This window comes from Equus asinus, chromosome 17 (genome assembly GCF_041296235.1).
Source record: "Equus asinus isolate D_3611 breed Donkey chromosome 17, EquAss-T2T_v2, whole genome shotgun sequence".
NCBI lineage: Eukaryota > Metazoa > Chordata > Mammalia > Perissodactyla > Equidae > Equus > Equus asinus.
The window spans coordinates 2,815,135-2,835,633 of record NC_091806.1 but is presented as its reverse complement, the minus strand read 5'-3'; the positions used below and the strand labels follow the sequence as shown (position 1 = coordinate 2,835,633).

At 61.5% G+C, this 20,499-nt stretch overlaps 1 protein-coding gene across 7 annotated transcripts in view; it reads right to left on the bottom strand.

Moving 5' to 3' along the window:
• The window catches only part of LDLRAD3 (low density lipoprotein receptor class A domain containing 3), a 454,718-nt gene that overhangs the window by 188,087 nt on the left and 246,132 nt on the right, over nucleotides 1–20,499 (bottom strand). The gene's annotated exons all lie outside the window — the stretch shown is intronic.

Sequence of the window (20,499 nt, the reverse complement as noted above, 5' to 3'; positions counted from 1 at the left end):
GAGGGAGAGGCAGGTCAAAGGGGACCGACTCTCAGCCCTGAGATCAAGGAGCTCTGAGGATCTCACGTCCGACGTGGTGACCAGAGTCGAGGACGCCGCACTGTATGACTGACATCAGCTAAGAGAGCGGCACTTCAGTGCCCTCGCACGCACACACAGAGTCAACAAGTGAGGCGGAAACAACAATCGGAGTTGAGGACAGAGGAGAGTGAGGGTGTGAGTCCCCGGGAACTAGACCGCATTCCTGGGAGAGCTGCAGACTTGCAAAGGCCCTGAGACAGGTGGCTTCGAACCAAGCATCCAGGAGACGCCAGGAGCCGGGCGACAGCCGGCTTCCAGGGGGAAGAAACAGAGAACCGGCTACAGGTCTACCAGGCCCGGGAGGGCGGAGGGAGGCAGTTGGAGGCCACTTGGTGGCGCAGGGGCTGGGGTCCAATCGGCTGCCCTCCTCTCGCCTGCCCCACCCCCCCCTCAGGAGCCCCCGTGACACGGCCACGGTTCCATGATGAGGGCGTGGGGTTCTAATCTCCAAGTCACTCCCAGCGCTCAGCTGCCTGAGAGTGGGACCACATCCGAGATATGGAAACTCCTATCTTATGTCTACAAAGCATCGCCGCTACCTGCTTGAGCTCCAGGGCCGCTTCCTGGGTGATTGGGACCATCCTCCGCATCCTGTATGGACTGGGGCTCTTCCTCCTGTTCTTCCCCCCCCCCAAGAGGCATCTGCCCTCACAACCACCTGACAACAGGAGAAACGTCAGGAAGGTAAGACATCCTGGACCCAGACCCACCCCAAGACGAGTCTCTCTCCTCTTTGACTGGGGTTTCCACTTCTCTCAATCAGCTAGAGGGACTCCAGGGATGGGAAAGAACAGAACACCATCCTTCTGGAGACAAGCCAGCTTGGGTGGGCAGGGGGGAGAGTGGGCACAAGGATTTCGGTCCGAAGACCTCCGAGCAGGAGTCCCGCTGTGGTACAGGGCTCCAGGGAAAGGCCCCCCGAGGCCAGCGACCAGTGGCCACGGACGGGAGGCCGAGTGGGGTCTGTGGGAAGACAGGCCCCGAGCACCGCTTCCCCAGCCACCTCCCCGGGGCAGGTGTCTCAGGCGGGCCTTTTCTCTGTCGTGCCTGATCTGAGGGCACAGCTGAGCCCCCGAGAGCCTCTGGGCAGGACCTGGAGTGGGGCTGTAGCCTCAGGAAGCAGAGTCCTCCCTGAGGAGGCTCACAAGATCCTGTACCTCTGAGAAGGCGCGCGCACGCACGCTTCCTGAGCAGAGGAACAGTGACGGAAGACGCACGCTGGTCCCACACGGGGACCTGCTTACGATCCTCAGAGAAGGAAGACAGCACACGCCCATTTTGTGTTCAGTTGTCCACTTCCAAAGGAAGTAGAAGGGAAGAAACACCCCAGAGCCCCAGGAGTTCAGGGTAGGCAGTCATCCTGCTCACAAACGCCGTGCGTCTAGAGAGAGGACAGGGAGCCTTGGGGCTCAGACCCCGCAGTTTCTTGTTTTTTTTTCTCTCATTTCAGCGTCAAGTGGAGCCGAGAGGGAGGAGCAGCAGGAGCAGGAAGAAAAGGGGAGCTTGGAAAGGTAAGCTGCTGCCATTCAGCCCTGTGCCCCAGAGCTGGCCTCCACCTCCTGTCCCTGAGCGCCCAGCTCCGTGGGCTCGAGGAGGCCAGGGACAGAGCCTGTCCCTCAGGAAACAGAGCCCTCAGCGAGGCTCCCGGGAAGGAGAGGAAAACCTGAGTACTTGCCAGATTCTGTGCGCGCAACTGAGGCCCAGGCCGGCAGGCGTCCGCAACAGGCTGTTGCCCAGCAGGGGCACGTGGGCTGTGGTGGAGGTTGAAGCTCTTGGTCCGTGACAAACCTCAACCCATCAGCAGCCTTGCCATCCCCGTCAGGGATCCCGTGGCCTTGGGCACTGGTGCCTGGGCTCCGGAGTCTGACCTCAAACGGTCTCCCCTAAAGGCACACTGCACGCAGCCCCCTGCCAGAGCCCTCGGCCCCCGCCTTCACCGCTGTGACCCGGTGCCCTCATTTCTAGCTTACAGAGCTGGCCGGAAGGACCTGGCAGAAGTGGGGGGCCTGAGGTCCCTTTCGCCAAGGTAAGGAATCTTGCCCTTCTCTCCTGGGCTTCTTCCTCGCAGAGTCTCTGACGTGCCCCAGGGCTACAGGCAGCTTGGGGCTGAGCTGGGAGGGGAGCCACGGGGCAGGGGGTGGCAAGAGGCCTGGGGGGAGGGACAGCAGGAGAATTCGGTCAAGTGAAGGGAGGGCCGGGGAGGGCCGTGGCTCTCAAGGGGCCACCCGCACCTGGCCTGCCCTGCCCTGCCCTGCCCTGCCGTCCCAGGGCCCTCTGCTCCTGGCTACAGCTTGTGCATCTTGTTTCCCGCAGCTCCCCGGGGAGGCTGTCTTGTAAGGGGTGCTTCCATCGCTTGCCATCTCAAGACTCCCCCGGGGAGGCGTGCAAGACAGCGTCCGCTAGAGTCCGCCAGCCATGCGGGAAGCCCGCGCAAGGTGCTCCTCTCACCACGACTCCAGCACTTTCCCTGGCTCTTCTCACCCAGCGCACTCGACCTTGGGCCTCCACCCTGCCAGCAGAACCGCCCTCGGCCCTGACCACCACTCCACTACGCCCGGTGGCCACGAGCTCGGCTCCAGCTCACTCGTCTTGGCCATTTCCCAACCCAGGCCACGGCCGCGTGAGCTGTCGCCTTCAAACCTTCCCCTCCCGGTGGAACACGATCCAGGCCTTGTTCTTCCCCTTGCCGTCGCGCTTCGGGTCCCAGCAAGGGCCCCTGTCCTGCCACCCACCAGTGGCCTCCTTCTGGGGAGGCCCCACAAACAGGGAGGGAGAGACCGACAGCCCCTCACTTGCCAGCCCTGACGCCCAGAAGCTGCTCGAGACAGACATCACGGAAAGCATGCCAACGGAGGTCTGGGAAGAAGAGCAAGATGACCCACGCCCTCCTCAGATGCTCCAAGCACACACGATCCCGCCTGGGCTGAATTTCCGCTGGGGCCTACCCCTCCTGTCCTTGGGGCCTGCGGCTCCGAAAGCATGTGAGGCTCAACCCTCGGCCCTTCCACGGTCCCCTCTGCCCCCCGCAGCCACCCGGGATTCTGGGGCCCCCTCGCAAGCCGACTCTGCACGCTTCACGGGAGAACCTCTTGAGCCTCCTCCGGGTGACCAGGTCTCAGCTCTGACGACAAAACCATCAGTTCCCAGGCTGGCCCGTCCCCTCCCTGCTCCCTCACCTGTGTGTGAGGAAAATCACAAGGCCCTGGGAGGGACCCTACCCGGCCATGGCAGTGGGCCCTCAGAAGCCCCTCTCTCGGGACAGCAGGGCCGGCCGCCTTCTCCAACCTCCCCACGCAGCCTCTCAGAGAGCAAAGGGCGGGGTGGGACCTTCGTGGGGGCCGAGCGAGGCCGTCGGGGGCCGACTTCAGGCTCCCCAGTGGCCAGGGAAGAGCCTCGGGAGGAGAGTAGGGGTGGGGCCTCACCAGAGCCCTGCCGTGGGGTGGCAACACCGGACGGGGAGTCAGGGGCCCAGCCTCGGAGCCAGGTCGCGGACATGGGAGACACCCTCGAGACCAAACCCCTCCAGCCCCGGCCCGCAAAGGAAGAGGAGCCTCACGACGGCCCTCTCAGAAAAATGTGGAGACGCCTCCTGCCCTGCCTGAGGCCCAACAAGGAGGAAGCGCGAGAGGATCCCCTCGCCAAGGCAAGCCCGCCTCAGCCACCGCCCAGAGCCGGGCACGGGTCACACACAGCTCGGCGTCGGATGGCGGGGCTGTTCAGGCGCCATCGACAGTGACATCCTGTGTCTGCGTCCTGGGAGGGAAACCGAGGCTGGCCGAGAACTTCTGGCCTCCCAGCAGAAGCATCGCGAAACCCACTTCAGGCCTGGCGAGCCGGACATACCTGTCACCACGACGTGCCCTCCTCCCCAGAGCGGAGGAGAACAATCGCAGAGGACAGTCCCCAGCCCACCTCCAGGGACCACAACTGTCCCGATGGATACGAGGGAATGGATCAGAGCAGGCATGGCGACCGGACCTCGCCATCCAGGCAGCCGCGCTCCCCGGCCAAACCCTGCCAGCCTGGGCTGAGGGTGGCAGCTGCCTCAGCCAATCCATTACCCGCCACGCTGTCCTCAGATATGCGTCTCCCGGGAGGAGCAGACTGTGCCTCACACCCCTTTCCTCGTAGGAACGCTTCTCTCCCCGAATGGGCAAGCGGACGAACAGAAAACCTCGTTCTTCTCCTTATCCCACCCTCCGTGCTAACGCCGTCCTCCCACCCCAGTTTTCCCCCAATACACTTGCTTTCTCCTTAGAGCTCGTGGCTTCTGTCTGTGCCCTGCTAGGGGGAGAAACGGGCGGGCTCAGGCTCCGCCCTTCCTGAGCGTCTGCCTTGGCTTCCAGAAGGGACAGGGCCACGGGGGGGGGGGGGGGGGGGGGGGGGGGGGGCGGGGAGGCCGACGGCAGCGTGGCTCACCTGCCCTCGCCCCAGCTCCCCCATTGCACCTCAAGTCCCCATCACACCGTCCTCCCAAAAACAGATGGAAGCTTTGGGCTCCTTCCAGATGAGCGAAACCTCTAAGACCCCAAGCCCACGATGGGCCCCGCCTGTCCTCTCCTGCCTTCTCTGGCCCTTGAACTTGTGGGGCTGTAGGGAGGGGCTTTGCAGAGGCTGCTCCAGCAAGTGTAGAGACGGGCTCACAGGTCACAGAGTGGGGAGGGGAGTGTGGGGCAGTGCTGGCCCTGAGTCCGGAGGGCGAGGAAGCTTGCCCTGCCCCCCCCCCCGAGCTCTTGGTGGGAATGGGTGAGGGCGCCGCCCCCGGGAGCTTCTTCTCTCCCTGCTGGAGCTGCCACGGAGACGGGCCTGCGCGTCCCTCTCGGCCCAGCGTCCCCGTCCCTCCGTGCTTGTCACAGTCGGGAGCAGCAGCGACAAGGATGGCTGCGCCCCCGGCTCTGAGGGCGGGCGGGTGGGGAGCACGCATGCTGCCGTGGGCCCTCACCCCTCTGCCCAGAGGAGCTCAGAGCCCTGCTCTCCTGCACCTGCCTTCTCCTCCTGGGGAACGGAGCCGGGGCTGAGCGCGTGGGGTCACCACCGGACGGTGGGACGCTGTGCGCCCAGGGTGGGGCGCGGGCGAAGGAGACAAAGTGCCACTAGAGTTTAACCGCTCACCTACCGGACGGCATTTTTCGATTTTTATAATTTCACCCCTTAGAAATAAACCTGCCATGAGCTTCTCTGTGAAGGTTTTTGGGTGAACCGAAATTTTTCTGCCCGGCAAATATCAAGGGCAGTGAAGGGGTGAACATGAGCCCGCCTCCAGGATCTCACGAGGAAACGCAACACGGGTTAGAGGTTGAAAGGGCGAAACAGGGCAGAGAGAGTCAACCTAACACCGTATCTTGGATTCGAGCCATTTCCTGAGGAAAAGTCCGTCACTTAACGCGCGGCACAGATGCTGAGGACGGGGGAGGGACGGGGATCACCACACTGAATAAAACACTGCCAGAACGTATCTGGACGGGAGAGCCCTGACCTTTAACCTGTCACGAGCCCTCCGTTCTTCGTCTCCAGAGAACGTTAATTAGACAGAGATCCACACCGATCGAGCGGGTCCCCTGAATGAACTGGATTTCCCCTTGAATTAATAAGAAACTGACGGTTTGCCGTGGACTCCGACTAGTTGTGAATGAACAGACCGCCTCGGTTTCTCCTTGGAATATTAGCGCAGAATCCCTAGCTGAAACGACCACGGAATCCCCTGACTCCGAAGGGAGCACGAAAATGTCAGTGTGCTCCTGGCCTTCCCATCGCTTCTCCAGGTCCTACTGAAATAAGGAATATTCAGTAGAAGAGCAAAGGGAAACTTTCTGAAACTCGTCTTAATGTCGGAGCCACAGACGCTTCCCGTGCTTCCGTCTTCGGTTAGGAACAGACAGAGGAATCATCACGCGTGTCAGGGAGATACTCCAATGACCCTAAATTTGGGGTGGGCGGTCTGTCTCGGATACCACGGGCTCACCTCTACTATACAAACTGTTCCAGCGGCATTCGATTTTCTGGAAGACGTTTCTGATCGATTTCCGTTGTAAAACACACGCCCTCCTCATCCTTTCTCCGAGCTGGGAGGCAGGCCAATTCGGGGAGCCCGCGTGAGGCCCGAGTCAAGTCAGTCCCTGACCCGGGCAGCTGGCTGTGAGGAGGCCCGGAGTCCAGAGCTCTTGTGTGCGAGAGCCTCCCCGGGGGACTCTGGTCACAGTCACACCCTAGCCAAGGGTCCCAGTTAGGAGTCCCAGCCCCAGAAAAAGGTCTTTCTCGGACTTCAGAAGAAGAAAGCGGTTTCAACGGTTGAGAAAGACATTAAAGATCATTTTGGTGGCTGCTAAGAGAGTTCCTCTGATGCCAATTCTTCTGTGATCGCACATAGTCATAAACCGGGAACACGGTCGTCACGTTAAGCTCCTGAGAACAACGTCTACCTTAACTCTTTGGGTGTCAGTAAGCTTACCTTACTGTCAAGTAAAAGAGTACCTTCCCCGTAGGTGTGTGTACGTGTGGCAGTGTAACAACTATCAAATCGGACATCTAAGCACTACCCTGCCCAGCAGGTCAGAAAAATTAACCTGTGGATCAAAAACGACAACCCCTAAGTGAACCCCCACTTCTCACTGAAAAAGGGATGCCCCATGATGTCGCCAGGGAATTCCTCCAGGGCTCCAAGGGCCCTCTTTCTGCAGCTTCAGGCACGACTTGAGGCTCCGGGGGCCCGGAGCGGGCGGGAGGGGGAAGGCAAGACCAACTGTGAGAAAGAGAACACGTGGAGGGCAAACCAGGGAGGCCAGAAAGGGGGCTACTTGAGACTGGACTCCAACCCGGGCCACGGACCCGGCCCCAACGTCCGCTCTCAACACCCGCACGTCAGCTCACTCGAGCCGTGCCCGGCTTCGGGCGGGGCCGCACAGCCGTCGAAACTCTGGAAACCGAAGACGGTCTATTTTGGGCGGAATGAGAAGAAACAGGGTCAAGACGACAGAAAAGCTTAGAGAGAATGAGGATGTGCTTAATTCTCTGGTAGCAAAGTACCGAATTGGTCGGTGCAGATGTGTCCACGCCTGCGTCAGGTATGGGCGTGTGTGTGTGTCTGGGTGTGTGTGTCCAGCACGTCCCCGAAGTCTTGGTGAAGGCTTTCTCACTTCACGAGTAGAAACGCGACTCACATAAAACACGTTACTGGGAGGTTCGGTTACTTGAATTCTGATTATGCTCATGTTAAGTAAGAAACGATTAGTTTCCATTTTTGGGTGAAGATGGCAAAGGTGGATCGAGACAAGAACAACGTTCATATTCAAAGCCAAATAAGCGTAAAATAAAGCGGGACTTCCAGACTGACGAAACCCAAAGCTTGTTACGTGGACAAATGGAGTGGAGACTGGCACAACATCGATGAACCTGGCGGGCGTTACGCTCAATGGAACAAGCCAGAGCGAGGAAGACACATACCGCCTGGGGTCACTTAACACGTGAACTCGAAACACGACCAAAGAAAGGTCAGTTCACAGAAACGGAGAGTACAAAAGTGGCGGCCAGTGGCTGTGGAGTGGGAGGGGGAGGGAGAGGCAGGTCAAAGGGGACCGACTCTCAGCCCTGAGATCAAGGAGCTCTGAGGATCTCACGTCCGACGTGGTGACCAGAGTCGAGGACGCCGCACTGTATGACTGACATCAGCTAAGAGAGCGGCACTTCAGTGCCCTCGCACGCACACACAGAGTCAACAAGTGAGGCGGAAACAACAATCGGAGTTGAGGACAGAGGAGAGTGAGGGTGTGAGTCCCCGGGAACTAGACCGCATTCCTGGGAGAGCTGCAGACTTGCAAAGGCCCTGAGACAGGTGGCTTCGAACCAAGCATCCAGGAGACGCCAGGAGCCGGGCGACAGCCGGCTTCCAGGGGGAAGAAACAGAGAACCGGCTACAGGTCTACCAGGCCCGGGAGGGCGGAGGGAGGCAGTTGGAGGCCACTTGGTGGCGCAGGGGCTGGGGTCCAATCGGCTGCCCTCCTCTCGCCTGCCCCACCCCCCCCTCAGGAGCCCCCGTGACACGGCCACGGTTCCATGATGAGGGCGTGGGGTTCTAATCTCCAAGTCACTCCCAGCGCTCAGCTGCCTGAGAGTGGGACCACATCCGAGATATGGAAACTCCTATCTTATGTCTACAAAGCATCGCCGCTACCTGCTTGAGCTCCAGGGCCGCTTCCTGGGTGATTGGGACCATCCTCCGCATCCTGTATGGACTGGGGCTCTTCCTCCTGTTCTTCCCCCCCCCCAAGAGGCATCTGCCCTCACAACCACCTGACAACAGGAGAAACGTCAGGAAGGTAAGACATCCTGGACCCAGACCCACCCCAAGACGAGTCTCTCTCCTCTTTGACTGGGGTTTCCACTTCTCTCAATCAGCTAGAGGGACTCCAGGGATGGGAAAGAACAGAACACCATCCTTCTGGAGACAAGCCAGCTTGGGTGGGCAGGGGGGAGAGTGGGCACAAGGATTTCGGTCCGAAGACCTCCGAGCAGGAGTCCCGCTGTGGTACAGGGCTCCAGGGAAAGGCCCCCCGAGGCCAGCGACCAGTGGCCACGGACGGGAGGCCGAGTGGGGTCTGTGGGAAGACAGGCCCCGAGCACCGCTTCCCCAGCCACCTCCCCGGGGCAGGTGTCTCAGGCGGGCCTTTTCTCTGTCGTGCCTGATCTGAGGGCACAGCTGAGCCCCCGAGAGCCTCTGGGCAGGACCTGGAGTGGGGCTGTAGCCTCAGGAAGCAGAGTCCTCCCTGAGGAGGCTCACAAGATCCTGTACCTCTGAGAAGGCGCGCGCACGCACGCTTCCTGAGCAGAGGAACAGTGACGGAAGACGCACGCTGGTCCCACACGGGGACCTGCTTACGATCCTCAGAGAAGGAAGACAGCACACGCCCATTTTGTGTTCAGTTGTCCACTTCCAAAGGAAGTAGAAGGGAAGAAACACCCCAGAGCCCCAGGAGTTCAGGGTAGGCAGTCATCCTGCTCACAAACGCCGTGCGTCTAGAGAGAGGACAGGGAGCCTTGGGGCTCAGACCCCGCAGTTTCTTGTTTTTTTTTCTCTCATTTCAGCGTCAAGTGGAGCCGAGAGGGAGGAGCAGCAGGAGCAGGAAGAAAAGGGGAGCTTGGAAAGGTAAGCTGCTGCCATTCAGCCCTGTGCCCCAGAGCTGGCCTCCACCTCCTGTCCCTGAGCGCCCAGCTCCGTGGGCTCGAGGAGGCCAGGGACAGAGCCTGTCCCTCAGGAAACAGAGCCCTCAGCGAGGCTCCCGGGAAGGAGAGGAAAACCTGAGTACTTGCCAGATTCTGTGCGCGCAACTGAGGCCCAGGCCGGCAGGCGTCCGCAACAGGCTGTTGCCCAGCAGGGGCACGTGGGCTGTGGTGGAGGTTGAAGCTCTTGGTCCGTGACAAACCTCAACCCATCAGCAGCCTTGCCATCCCCGTCAGGGATCCCGTGGCCTTGGGCACTGGTGCCTGGGCTCCGGAGTCTGACCTCAAACGGTCTCCCCTAAAGGCACACTGCACGCAGCCCCCTGCCAGAGCCCTCGGCCCCCGCCTTCACCGCTGTGACCCGGTGCCCTCATTTCTAGCTTACAGAGCTGGCCGGAAGGACCTGGCAGAAGTGGGGGGCCTGAGGTCCCTTTCGCCAAGGTAAGGAATCTTGCCCTTCTCTCCTGGGCTTCTTCCTCGCAGAGTCTCTGACGTGCCCCAGGGCTACAGGCAGCTTGGGGCTGAGCTGGGAGGGGAGCCACGGGGCAGGGGGTGGCAAGAGGCCTGGGGGGAGGGACAGCAGGAGAATTCGGTCAAGTGAAGGGAGGGCCGGGGAGGGCCGTGGCTCTCAAGGGGCCACCCGCACCTGGCCTGCCCTGCCCTGCCCTGCCCTGCCGTCCCAGGGCCCTCTGCTCCTGGCTACAGCTTGTGCATCTTGTTTCCCGCAGCTCCCCGGGGAGGCTGTCTTGTAAGGGGTGCTTCCATCGCTTGCCATCTCAAGACTCCCCCGGGGAGGCGTGCAAGACAGCGTCCGCTAGAGTCCGCCAGCCATGCGGGAAGCCCGCGCAAGGTGCTCCTCTCACCACGACTCCAGCACTTTCCCTGGCTCTTCTCACCCAGCGCACTCGACCTTGGGCCTCCACCCTGCCAGCAGAACCGCCCTCGGCCCTGACCACCACTCCACTACGCCCGGTGGCCACGAGCTCGGCTCCAGCTCACTCGTCTTGGCCATTTCCCAACCCAGGCCACGGCCGCGTGAGCTGTCGCCTTCAAACCTTCCCCTCCCGGTGGAACACGATCCAGGCCTTGTTCTTCCCCTTGCCGTCGCGCTTCGGGTCCCAGCAAGGGCCCCTGTCCTGCCACCCACCAGTGGCCTCCTTCTGGGGAGGCCCCACAAACAGGGAGGGAGAGACCGACAGCCCCTCACTTGCCAGCCCTGACGCCCAGAAGCTGCTCGAGACAGACATCACGGAAAGCATGCCAACGGAGGTCTGGGAAGAAGAGCAAGATGACCCACGCCCTCCTCAGATGCTCCAAGCACACACGATCCCGCCTGGGCTGAATTTCCGCTGGGGCCTACCCCTCCTGTCCTTGGGGCCTGCGGCTCCGAAAGCATGTGAGGCTCAACCCTCGGCCCTTCCACGGTCCCCTCTGCCCCCCGCAGCCACCCGGGATTCTGGGGCCCCCTCGCAAGCCGACTCTGCACGCTTCACGGGAGAACCTCTTGAGCCTCCTCCGGGTGACCAGGTCTCAGCTCTGACGACAAAACCATCAGTTCCCAGGCTGGCCCGTCCCCTCCCTGCTCCCTCACCTGTGTGTGAGGAAAATCACAAGGCCCTGGGAGGGACCCTACCCGGCCATGGCAGTGGGCCCTCAGAAGCCCCTCTCTCGGGACAGCAGGGCCGGCCGCCTTCTCCAACCTCCCCACGCAGCCTCTCAGAGAGCAAAGGGCGGGGTGGGACCTTCGTGGGGGCCGAGCGAGGCCGTCGGGGGCCGACTTCAGGCTCCCCAGTGGCCAGGGAAGAGCCTCGGGAGGAGAGTAGGGGTGGGGCCTCACCAGAGCCCTGCCGTGGGGTGGCAACACCGGACGGGGAGTCAGGGGCCCAGCCTCGGAGCCAGGTCGCGGACATGGGAGACACCCTCGAGACCAAACCCCTCCAGCCCCGGCCCGCAAAGGAAGAGGAGCCTCACGACGGCCCTCTCAGAAAAATGTGGAGACGCCTCCTGCCCTGCCTGAGGCCCAACAAGGAGGAAGCGCGAGAGGATCCCCTCGCCAAGGCAAGCCCGCCTCAGCCACCGCCCAGAGCCGGGCACGGGTCACACACAGCTCGGCGTCGGATGGCGGGGCTGTTCAGGCGCCATCGACAGTGACATCCTGTGTCTGCGTCCTGGGAGGGAAACCGAGGCTGGCCGAGAACTTCTGGCCTCCCAGCAGAAGCATCGCGAAACCCACTTCAGGCCTGGCGAGCCGGACATACCTGTCACCACGACGTGCCCTCCTCCCCAGAGCGGAGGAGAACAATCGCAGAGGACAGTCCCCAGCCCACCTCCAGGGACCACAACTGTCCCGATGGATACGAGGGAATGGATCAGAGCAGGCATGGCGACCGGACCTCGCCATCCAGGCAGCCGCGCTCCCCGGCCAAACCCTGCCAGCCTGGGCTGAGGGTGGCAGCTGCCTCAGCCAATCCATTACCCGCCACGCTGTCCTCAGATATGCGTCTCCCGGGAGGAGCAGACTGTGCCTCACACCCCTTTCCTCGTAGGAACGCTTCTCTCCCCGAATGGGCAAGCGGACGAACAGAAAACCTCGTTCTTCTCCTTATCCCACCCTCCGTGCTAACGCCGTCCTCCCACCCCAGTTTTCCCCCAATACACTTGCTTTCTCCTTAGAGCTCGTGGCTTCTGTCTGTGCCCTGCTAGGGGGAGAAACGGGCGGGCTCAGGCTCCGCCCTTCCTGAGCGTCTGCCTTGGCTTCCAGAAGGGACAGGGCCACGGGGGGGGGGGGGGGGGGGGGGGGGGGGGCGGGGAGGCCGACGGCAGCGTGGCTCACCTGCCCTCGCCCCAGCTCCCCCATTGCACCTCAAGTCCCCATCACACCGTCCTCCCAAAAACAGATGGAAGCTTTGGGCTCCTTCCAGATGAGCGAAACCTCTAAGACCCCAAGCCCACGATGGGCCCCGCCTGTCCTCTCCTGCCTTCTCTGGCCCTTGAACTTGTGGGGCTGTAGGGAGGGGCTTTGCAGAGGCTGCTCCAGCAAGTGTAGAGACGGGCTCACAGGTCACAGAGTGGGGAGGGGAGTGTGGGGCAGTGCTGGCCCTGAGTCCGGAGGGCGAGGAAGCTTGCCCTGCCCCCCCCCCCGAGCTCTTGGTGGGAATGGGTGAGGGCGCCGCCCCCGGGAGCTTCTTCTCTCCCTGCTGGAGCTGCCACGGAGACGGGCCTGCGCGTCCCTCTCGGCCCAGCGTCCCCGTCCCTCCGTGCTTGTCACAGTCGGGAGCAGCAGCGACAAGGATGGCTGCGCCCCCGGCTCTGAGGGCGGGCGGGTGGGGAGCACGCATGCTGCCGTGGGCCCTCACCCCTCTGCCCAGAGGAGCTCAGAGCCCTGCTCTCCTGCACCTGCCTTCTCCTCCTGGGGAACGGAGCCGGGGCTGAGCGCGTGGGGTCACCACCGGACGGTGGGACGCTGTGCGCCCAGGGTGGGGCGCGGGCGAAGGAGACAAAGTGCCACTAGAGTTTAACCGCTCACCTACCGGACGGCATTTTTCGATTTTTATAATTTCACCCCTTAGAAATAAACCTGCCATGAGCTTCTCTGTGAAGGTTTTTGGGTGAACCGAAATTTTTCTGCCCGGCAAATATCAAGGGCAGTGAAGGGGTGAACATGAGCCCGCCTCCAGGATCTCACGAGGAAACGCAACACGGGTTAGAGGTTGAAAGGGCGAAACAGGGCAGAGAGAGTCAACCTAACACCGTATCTTGGATTCGAGCCATTTCCTGAGGAAAAGTCCGTCACTTAACGCGCGGCACAGATGCTGAGGACGGGGGAGGGACGGGGATCACCACACTGAATAAAACACTGCCAGAACGTATCTGGACGGGAGAGCCCTGACCTTTAACCTGTCACGAGCCCTCCGTTCTTCGTCTCCAGAGAACGTTAATTAGACAGAGATCCACACCGATCGAGCGGGTCCCCTGAATGAACTGGATTTCCCCTTGAATTAATAAGAAACTGACGGTTTGCCGTGGACTCCGACTAGTTGTGAATGAACAGACCGCCTCGGTTTCTCCTTGGAATATTAGCGCAGAATCCCTAGCTGAAACGACCACGGAATCCCCTGACTCCGAAGGGAGCACGAAAATGTCAGTGTGCTCCTGGCCTTCCCATCGCTTCTCCAGGTCCTACTGAAATAAGGAATATTCAGTAGAAGAGCAAAGGGAAACTTTCTGAAACTCGTCTTAATGTCGGAGCCACAGACGCTTCCCGTGCTTCCGTCTTCGGTTAGGAACAGACAGAGGAATCATCACGCGTGTCAGGGAGATACTCCAATGACCCTAAATTTGGGGTGGGCGGTCTGTCTCGGATACCACGGGCTCACCTCTACTATACAAACTGTTCCAGCGGCATTCGATTTTCTGGAAGACGTTTCTGATCGATTTCCGTTGTAAAACACACGCCCTCCTCATCCTTTCTCCGAGCTGGGAGGCAGGCCAATTCGGGGAGCCCGCGTGAGGCCCGAGTCAAGTCAGTCCCTGACCCGGGCAGCTGGCTGTGAGGAGGCCCGGAGTCCAGAGCTCTTGTGTGCGAGAGCCTCCCCGGGGGACTCTGGTCACAGTCACACCCTAGCCAAGGGTCCCAGTTAGGAGTCCCAGCCCCAGAAAAAGGTCTTTCTCGGACTTCAGAAGAAGAAAGCGGTTTCAACGGTTGAGAAAGACATTAAAGATCATTTTGGTGGCTGCTAAGAGAGTTCCTCTGATGCCAATTCTTCTGTGATCGCACATAGTCATAAACCGGGAACACGGTCGTCACGTTAAGCTCCTGAGAACAACGTCTACCTTAACTCTTTGGGTGTCAGTAAGCTTACCTTACTGTCAAGTAAAAGAGTACCTTCCCCGTAGGTGTGTGTACGTGTGGCAGTGTAACAACTATCAAATCGGACATCTAAGCACTACCCTGCCCAGCAGGTCAGAAAAATTAACCTGTGGATCAAAAACGACAACCCCTAAGTGAACCCCCACTTCTCACTGAAAAAGGGATGCCCCATGATGTCGCCAGGGAATTCCTCCAGGGCTCCAAGGGCCCTCTTTCTGCAGCTTCAGGCACGACTTGAGGCTCCGGGGGCCCGGAGCGGGCGGGAGGGGGAAGGCAAGACCAACTGTGAGAAAGAGAACACGTGGAGGGCAAACCAGGGAGGCCAGAAAGGGGGCTACTTGAGACTGGACTCCAACCCGGGCCACGGACCCGGCCCCAACGTCCGCTCTCAACACCCGCACGTCAGCTCACTCGAGCCGTGCCCGGCTTCGGGCGGGGCCGCACAGCCGTCGAAACTCTGGAAACCGAAGACGGTCTATTTTGGGCGGAATGAGAAGAAACAGGGTCAAGACGACAGAAAAGCTTAGAGAGAATGAGGATGTGCTTAATTCTCTGGTAGCAAAGTACCGAATTGGTCGGTGCAGATGTGTCCACGCCTGCGTCAGGTATGGGCGTGTGTGTGTGTCTGGGTGTGTGTGTCCAGCACGTCCCCGAAGTCTTGGTGAAGGCTTTCTCACTTCACGAGTAGAAACGCGACTCACATAAAACACGTTACTGGGAGGTTCGGTTACTTGAATTCTGATTATGCTCATGTTAAGTAAGAAACGATTAGTTTCCATTTTTGGGTGAAGATGGCAAAGGTGGATCGAGACAAGAACAACGTTCATATTCAAAGCCAAATAAGCGTAAAATAAAGCGGGACTTCCAGACTGACGAAACCCAAAGCTTGTTACGTGGACAAATGGAGTGGAGACTGGCACAACATCGATGAACCTGGCGGGCGTTACGCTCAATGGAACAAGCCAGAGCGAGGAAGACACATACCGCCTGGGGTCACTTAACACGTGAACTCGAAACACGACCAAAGAAAGGTCAGTTCACAGAAACGGAGAGTACAAAAGTGGCGGCCAGTGGCTGTGGAGTGGGAGGGGGAGGGAGAGGCAGGTCAAAGGGGACCGACTCTCAGCCCTGAGATCAAGGAGCTCTGAGGATCTCACGTCCGACGTGGTGACCAGAGTCGAGGACGCCGCACTGTATGACTGACATCAGCTAAGAGAGCAGCACTTCAGTGCCCTCGCACGCACACACAGAGTCAACAAGTGAGGCGGAAACAACAATCGGAGTTGAGGACAGAGGAGAGTGAGGGTGTGAGTCCCCGGGAACTAGACCGCATTCCTGGGAGAGCTGCAGACTTGCAAAGGCCCTGAGACAGGTGGCTTCGAACCAAGCATCCAGGAGACGCCAGGAGCCGGGCGACAGCCGGCTTCCAGGGGGAAGAAACAGAGAACCGGCTACAGGTCTACCAGGCCCGGGAGGGCGGAGGGAGGCAGTTGGAGGCCACTTGGTGGCGCAGGGGCTGGGGTCCAATCGGCTGCCCTCCTCTCGCCTGCCCCACCCCCCCCTCAGGAGCCCCCGTGACACGGCCACGGTTCCATGATGAGGGCGTGGGGTTCTAATCTCCAAGTCACTCCCAGCGCTCAGCTGCCTGAGAGTGGGACCACATCCGAGATATGGAAACTCCTATCTTATGTCTACAAAGCATCGCCGCTACCTGCTTGAGCTCCAGGGCCGCTTCCTGGGTGATTGGGACCATCCTCCGCATCCTGTATGGACTGGGGCTCTTCCTCCTGTTCTTCCCCCCCCCCAAGAGGCATCTGCCCTCACAACCACCTGACAACAGGAGAAACGTCAGGAAGGTAAGACATCCTGGACCCAGACCCACCCCAAGACGAGTCTCTCTCCTCTTTGACTGGGGTTTCCACTTCTCTCAATCAGCTAGAGGGACTCCAGGGATGGGAAAGAACAGAACACCATCCTTCTGGAGACAAGCCAGCTTGGGTGGGCAGGGGGGAGAGTGGGCACAAGGATTTCGGTCCGAAGACCTCCGAGCAGGAGTCCCGCTGTGGTACAGGGCTCCAGGGAAAGGCCCCCCGAGGCCAGCGACCAGTGGCCACGGACGGGAGGCCGAGTGGGGTCTGTGGGAAGACAGGCCCCGAGCACCGCTTCCCCAGCCACCTCCCCGGGGCAGGTGTCTCAGGCGGGCCTTTTCTCTGTCGTGCCTGATCTGAGGGCACAGCTGAGCCCCCGAGAGCCTCTGGGCAGGACCTGGAGTGGGGCTGTAGCCTCAGGAAGCAGAGTCCTCCCTGAGGAGGCTCACAAGATCCTGTACCTCTGAGAAGGCGCGCGCACGCACGCTTCCTGAGCAGAGGAACAGTGACGGAAGACGCACGCTGGTCCCACACGGGGACCTGCTTACGATCCTCAGAGAAGGAAGACAGCACACGCCCATTTTGTGTTCAGTTGTCCACTTCCAAAGGAAGTAGAAGGGAAGAAACACCCCAGAGCCCCAGGAGTTCAGGGTAGGCAGTCATCCTGCTCACAAACGCCGTGCGTCTAGAGAGAGGACAGGGAGCCTTGGGGCTCAGACCCCGCAGTTTCTTGTTTTTTTTTCTCTCATTTCAGCGTCAAGTGGAGCCGAGAGGGAGGAGCAGCAGGAGCAGGAAGAAAAGGGGAGCTTGGAAAGGTAAGCTGCTGCCATTCAGCCCTGTGCCCCAGAGCTGGCCTCCACCTCCTGTCCCTGAGCGCCCAGCTCCGTGGGCTCGAGGAGGCCAGGGACAGAGCCTGTCCCTCAGGAAACAGAGCCCTCAGCGAGGCTCCCGGGAAGGAGAGGAAAACCTGAGTACTTGCCAGATTCTGTGCGCGCAACTGAGGCCCAGGCCGGCAGGCGTCCGCAACAGGCTGTTGCCCAGCAGGGGCACGTGGGCTGTGGTGGAGGTTGAAGCTCTTGGTCCGTGACAAACCTCAACCCATCAGCAGCCTTGCCATCCCCGTCAGGGATCCCGTGGCCTTGGGCACTGGTGCCTGGGCTCCGGAGTCTGACCTCAAACGGTCTCCCCTAAAGGCACACTGCACGCAGCCCCCTGCCAGAGCCCTCGGCCCCCGCCTTCACCGCTGTGACCCGGTGCCCTCATTTCTAGCTTACAGAGCTGGCCGGAAGGACCTGGCAGAAGTGGGGGGCCTGAGGTCCCTTTCGCCAAGGTAAGGAATCTTGCCCTTCTCTCCTGGGCTTCTTCCTCGCAGAGTCTCTGACGTGCCCCAGGGCTACAGGCAGCTTGGGGCTGAGCTGGGAGGGGAGCCACGGGGCAGGGGGTGGCAAGAGGCCTGGGGGGAGGGACAGCAGGAGAATTCGGTCAAGTGAAGGGAGGGCCGGGGAGGGCCGTGGCTCTCAAGGGGCCACCCGCACCTGGCCTGCCCTGCCCTGCCCTGCCCTGCCGTCCCAGGGCCCTCTGCTCCTGGCTACAGCTTGTGCATCTTGTTTCCCGCAGCTCCCCGGGGAGGCTGTCTTGTAAGGGGTGCTTCCATCGCTTGCCATCTCAAGACTCCCCCGGGGAGGCGTGCAAGACAGCGTCCGCTAGAGTCCGCCAGCCATGCGGGAAGCCCGCGCAAGGTGCTCCTCTCACCACGACTCCAGCACTTTCCCTGGCTCTTCTCACCCAGCGCACTCGACCTTGGGCCTCCACCCTGCCAGCAGAACCGCCCTCGGCCCTGACCACCACTCCACTACGCCCGGTGGCCACGAGCTCGGCTCCAGCTCACTCGTCTTGGCCATTTCCCAACCCAGGCCACGGCCGCGTGAGCTGTCGCCTTCAAACCTTCCCCTCCCGGTGGAACACGATCCAGGCCTTGTTCTTCCCCTTGCCGTCGCGCTTCGGGTCCCAGCAAGGGCCCCTGTCCTGCCACCCACCAGTGGCCTCCTTCTGGGGAGGCCCCACAAACAGGGAGGGAGAGACCGACAGCCCCTCACTTGCCAGCCCTGACGCCCAGAAGCTGCTCGAGACAGACATCACGGAAAGCATGCCAACGGAGGTCTGGGAAGAAGAGCAAGATGACCCACGCCCTCCTCAGATGCTCCAAGCACACACGATCCCGCCTGGGCTGAATTTCCGCTGGGGCCTACCCCTCCTGTCCTTGGGGCCTGCGGCTCCGAAAGCATGTGAGGCTCAACCCTCGGCCCTTCCACGGTCCCCTCTGCCCCCCGCAGCCACCCGGGATTCTGGGGCCCCCTCGCAAGCCGACTCTGCACGCTTCACGGGAGAACCTCTTGAGCCTCCTCCGGGTGACCAGGTCTCAGCTCTGACGACAAAACCATCAGTTCCCAGGCTGGCCCGTCCCCTCCCTGCTCCCTCACCTGTGTGTGAGGAAAATCACAAGGCCCTGGGAGGGACCCTACCCGGCCATGGCAGTGGGCCCTCAGAAGCCCCTCTCTCGGGACAGCAGGGCCGGCCGCCTTCTCCAACCTCCCCACGCAGCCTCTCAGAGAGCAAAGGGCGGGGTGGGACCTTCGTGGGGGCCGAGCGAGGCCGTCGGGGGCCGACTTCAGGCTCCCCAGTGGCCAGGGAAGAGCCTCGGGAGGAGAGTAGGGGTGGGGCCTCACCAGAGCCCTGCCGTGGGGTGGCAACACCGGACGGGGAGTCAGGGGCCCAGCCTCGGAGCCAGGTCGCGGACATGGGAGACACCCTCGAGACCAAACCCCTCCAGCCCCGGCCCGCAAAGGAAGAGGAGCCTCACGACGGCCCTCTCAGAAAAATGTGGAGACGCCTCCTGCCCTGCCTGAGGCCCAACAAGGAGGAAGCGCGAGAGGATCCCCTCGCCAAGGCAAGCCCGCCTCAGCCACCGCCCAGAGCCGGGCACGGGTCACACACAGCTCGGCGTCGGATGGCGGGGCTGTTCAGGCGCCATCGACAGTGACATCCTGTGTCTGCGTCCTGGGAGGGAAACCGAGGCTGGCCGAGAACTTCTGGCCTCCCAGCAGAAGCATCGCGAAACCCACTTCAGGCCTGGCGAGCCGGACATACCTGTCACCACGACGTGCCCTCCTCCCCAGAGCGGAGGAGAACAATCGCAGAGGACAGTCCCCAGCCCACCTCCAGGGACCACAACTGTCCCGATGGATACGAGGGAATGGATCAGAGCAGGCATGGCGACCGGACCTCGCCATCCAGGCAGCCGCGCTCCCCGGCCAAACCCTGCCAGCCTGGGCTGAGGGTGGCAGCTGCCTCAGCCAATCCATTACCCGCCACGCTGTCCTCAGATATGCGTCTCCCGGGAGGAGCAGACTGTGCCTCACACCCCTTTCCTCGTAGGAACGCTTCTCTCCCCGAATGGGCAAGCGGACGAACAGAAAACCTCGTTCTTCTCCTTATCCCACCCTCCGTGCTAACGCCGTCCTCCCACCCCAGTTTTCCCCCAATACACTTGCTTTCTCCTTAGAGCTCGTGGCTTCTGTCTGTGCCCTGCTAGGGGGAGAAACGGGCGGGCTCAGGCTCCGCCCTTCCTGAGCGTCTGCCTTGGCTTCCAGAAGGGACAGGGCCACGGGGGGGGGGGGGGGGGGGGGGGGGGCGGGGAGGCCGACGGCAGCGTGGCTCACCTGCCCTCGCCCCAGCTCCCCCATTGCACCTCAAGTCCCCATCACACCGTCCTCCCAAAAACAGATGGAAGCTTTGGGCTCCTTCCAGATGAGCGAAACCTCTAAGACCCCAAGCCCACGATGGGCCCCGCCTGTCCTCTCCTGCCTTCTCTGGCCCTTGAACTTGTGGGGCTGTAGGGAGGGGCTTTGCAGAGGCTGCTCCAGCAAGTGTAGAGACGGGCTCACAGGTCACAGAGTGGGGAGGGGAGTGTGGGGCAGTGCTGGCCCTGAGTCCGGAGGGCGAGGAAGCTTGCCCTGCCCCCCCCCCCGAGCTCTTGGTGGGAATGGGTGAGGGCGCCGCCCCCGGGAGCTTCTTCTCTCCCTGCTGGAGCTGCCACGGAGACGGGCCTGCGCGTCCCTCTCGGCCCAGCGTCCCCGTCCCTCCGTGCTTGTCACAGTCGGGAGCAGCAGCGACAAGGATGGCTGCGCCCCCGGCTCTGAGGGCGGGCGGGTGGGGAGCACGCATGCTGCCGTGGGCCCTCACCCCTCTGCCCAGAGGAGCTCAGAGCCCTGCTCTCCTGCACCTGCCTTCTCCTCCTGGGGAACGGAGCCGGGGCTGAGCGCGTGGGGTCACCACCGGACGGTGGGACGCTGTGCGCCCAGGGTGGGGCGCGGGCGAAGGAGACAAAGTGCCACTAGAGTTTAACCGCTCACCTACCGGACGGCATTTTTCGATTTTTATAATTTCACCCCTTAGAAATAAACCTGC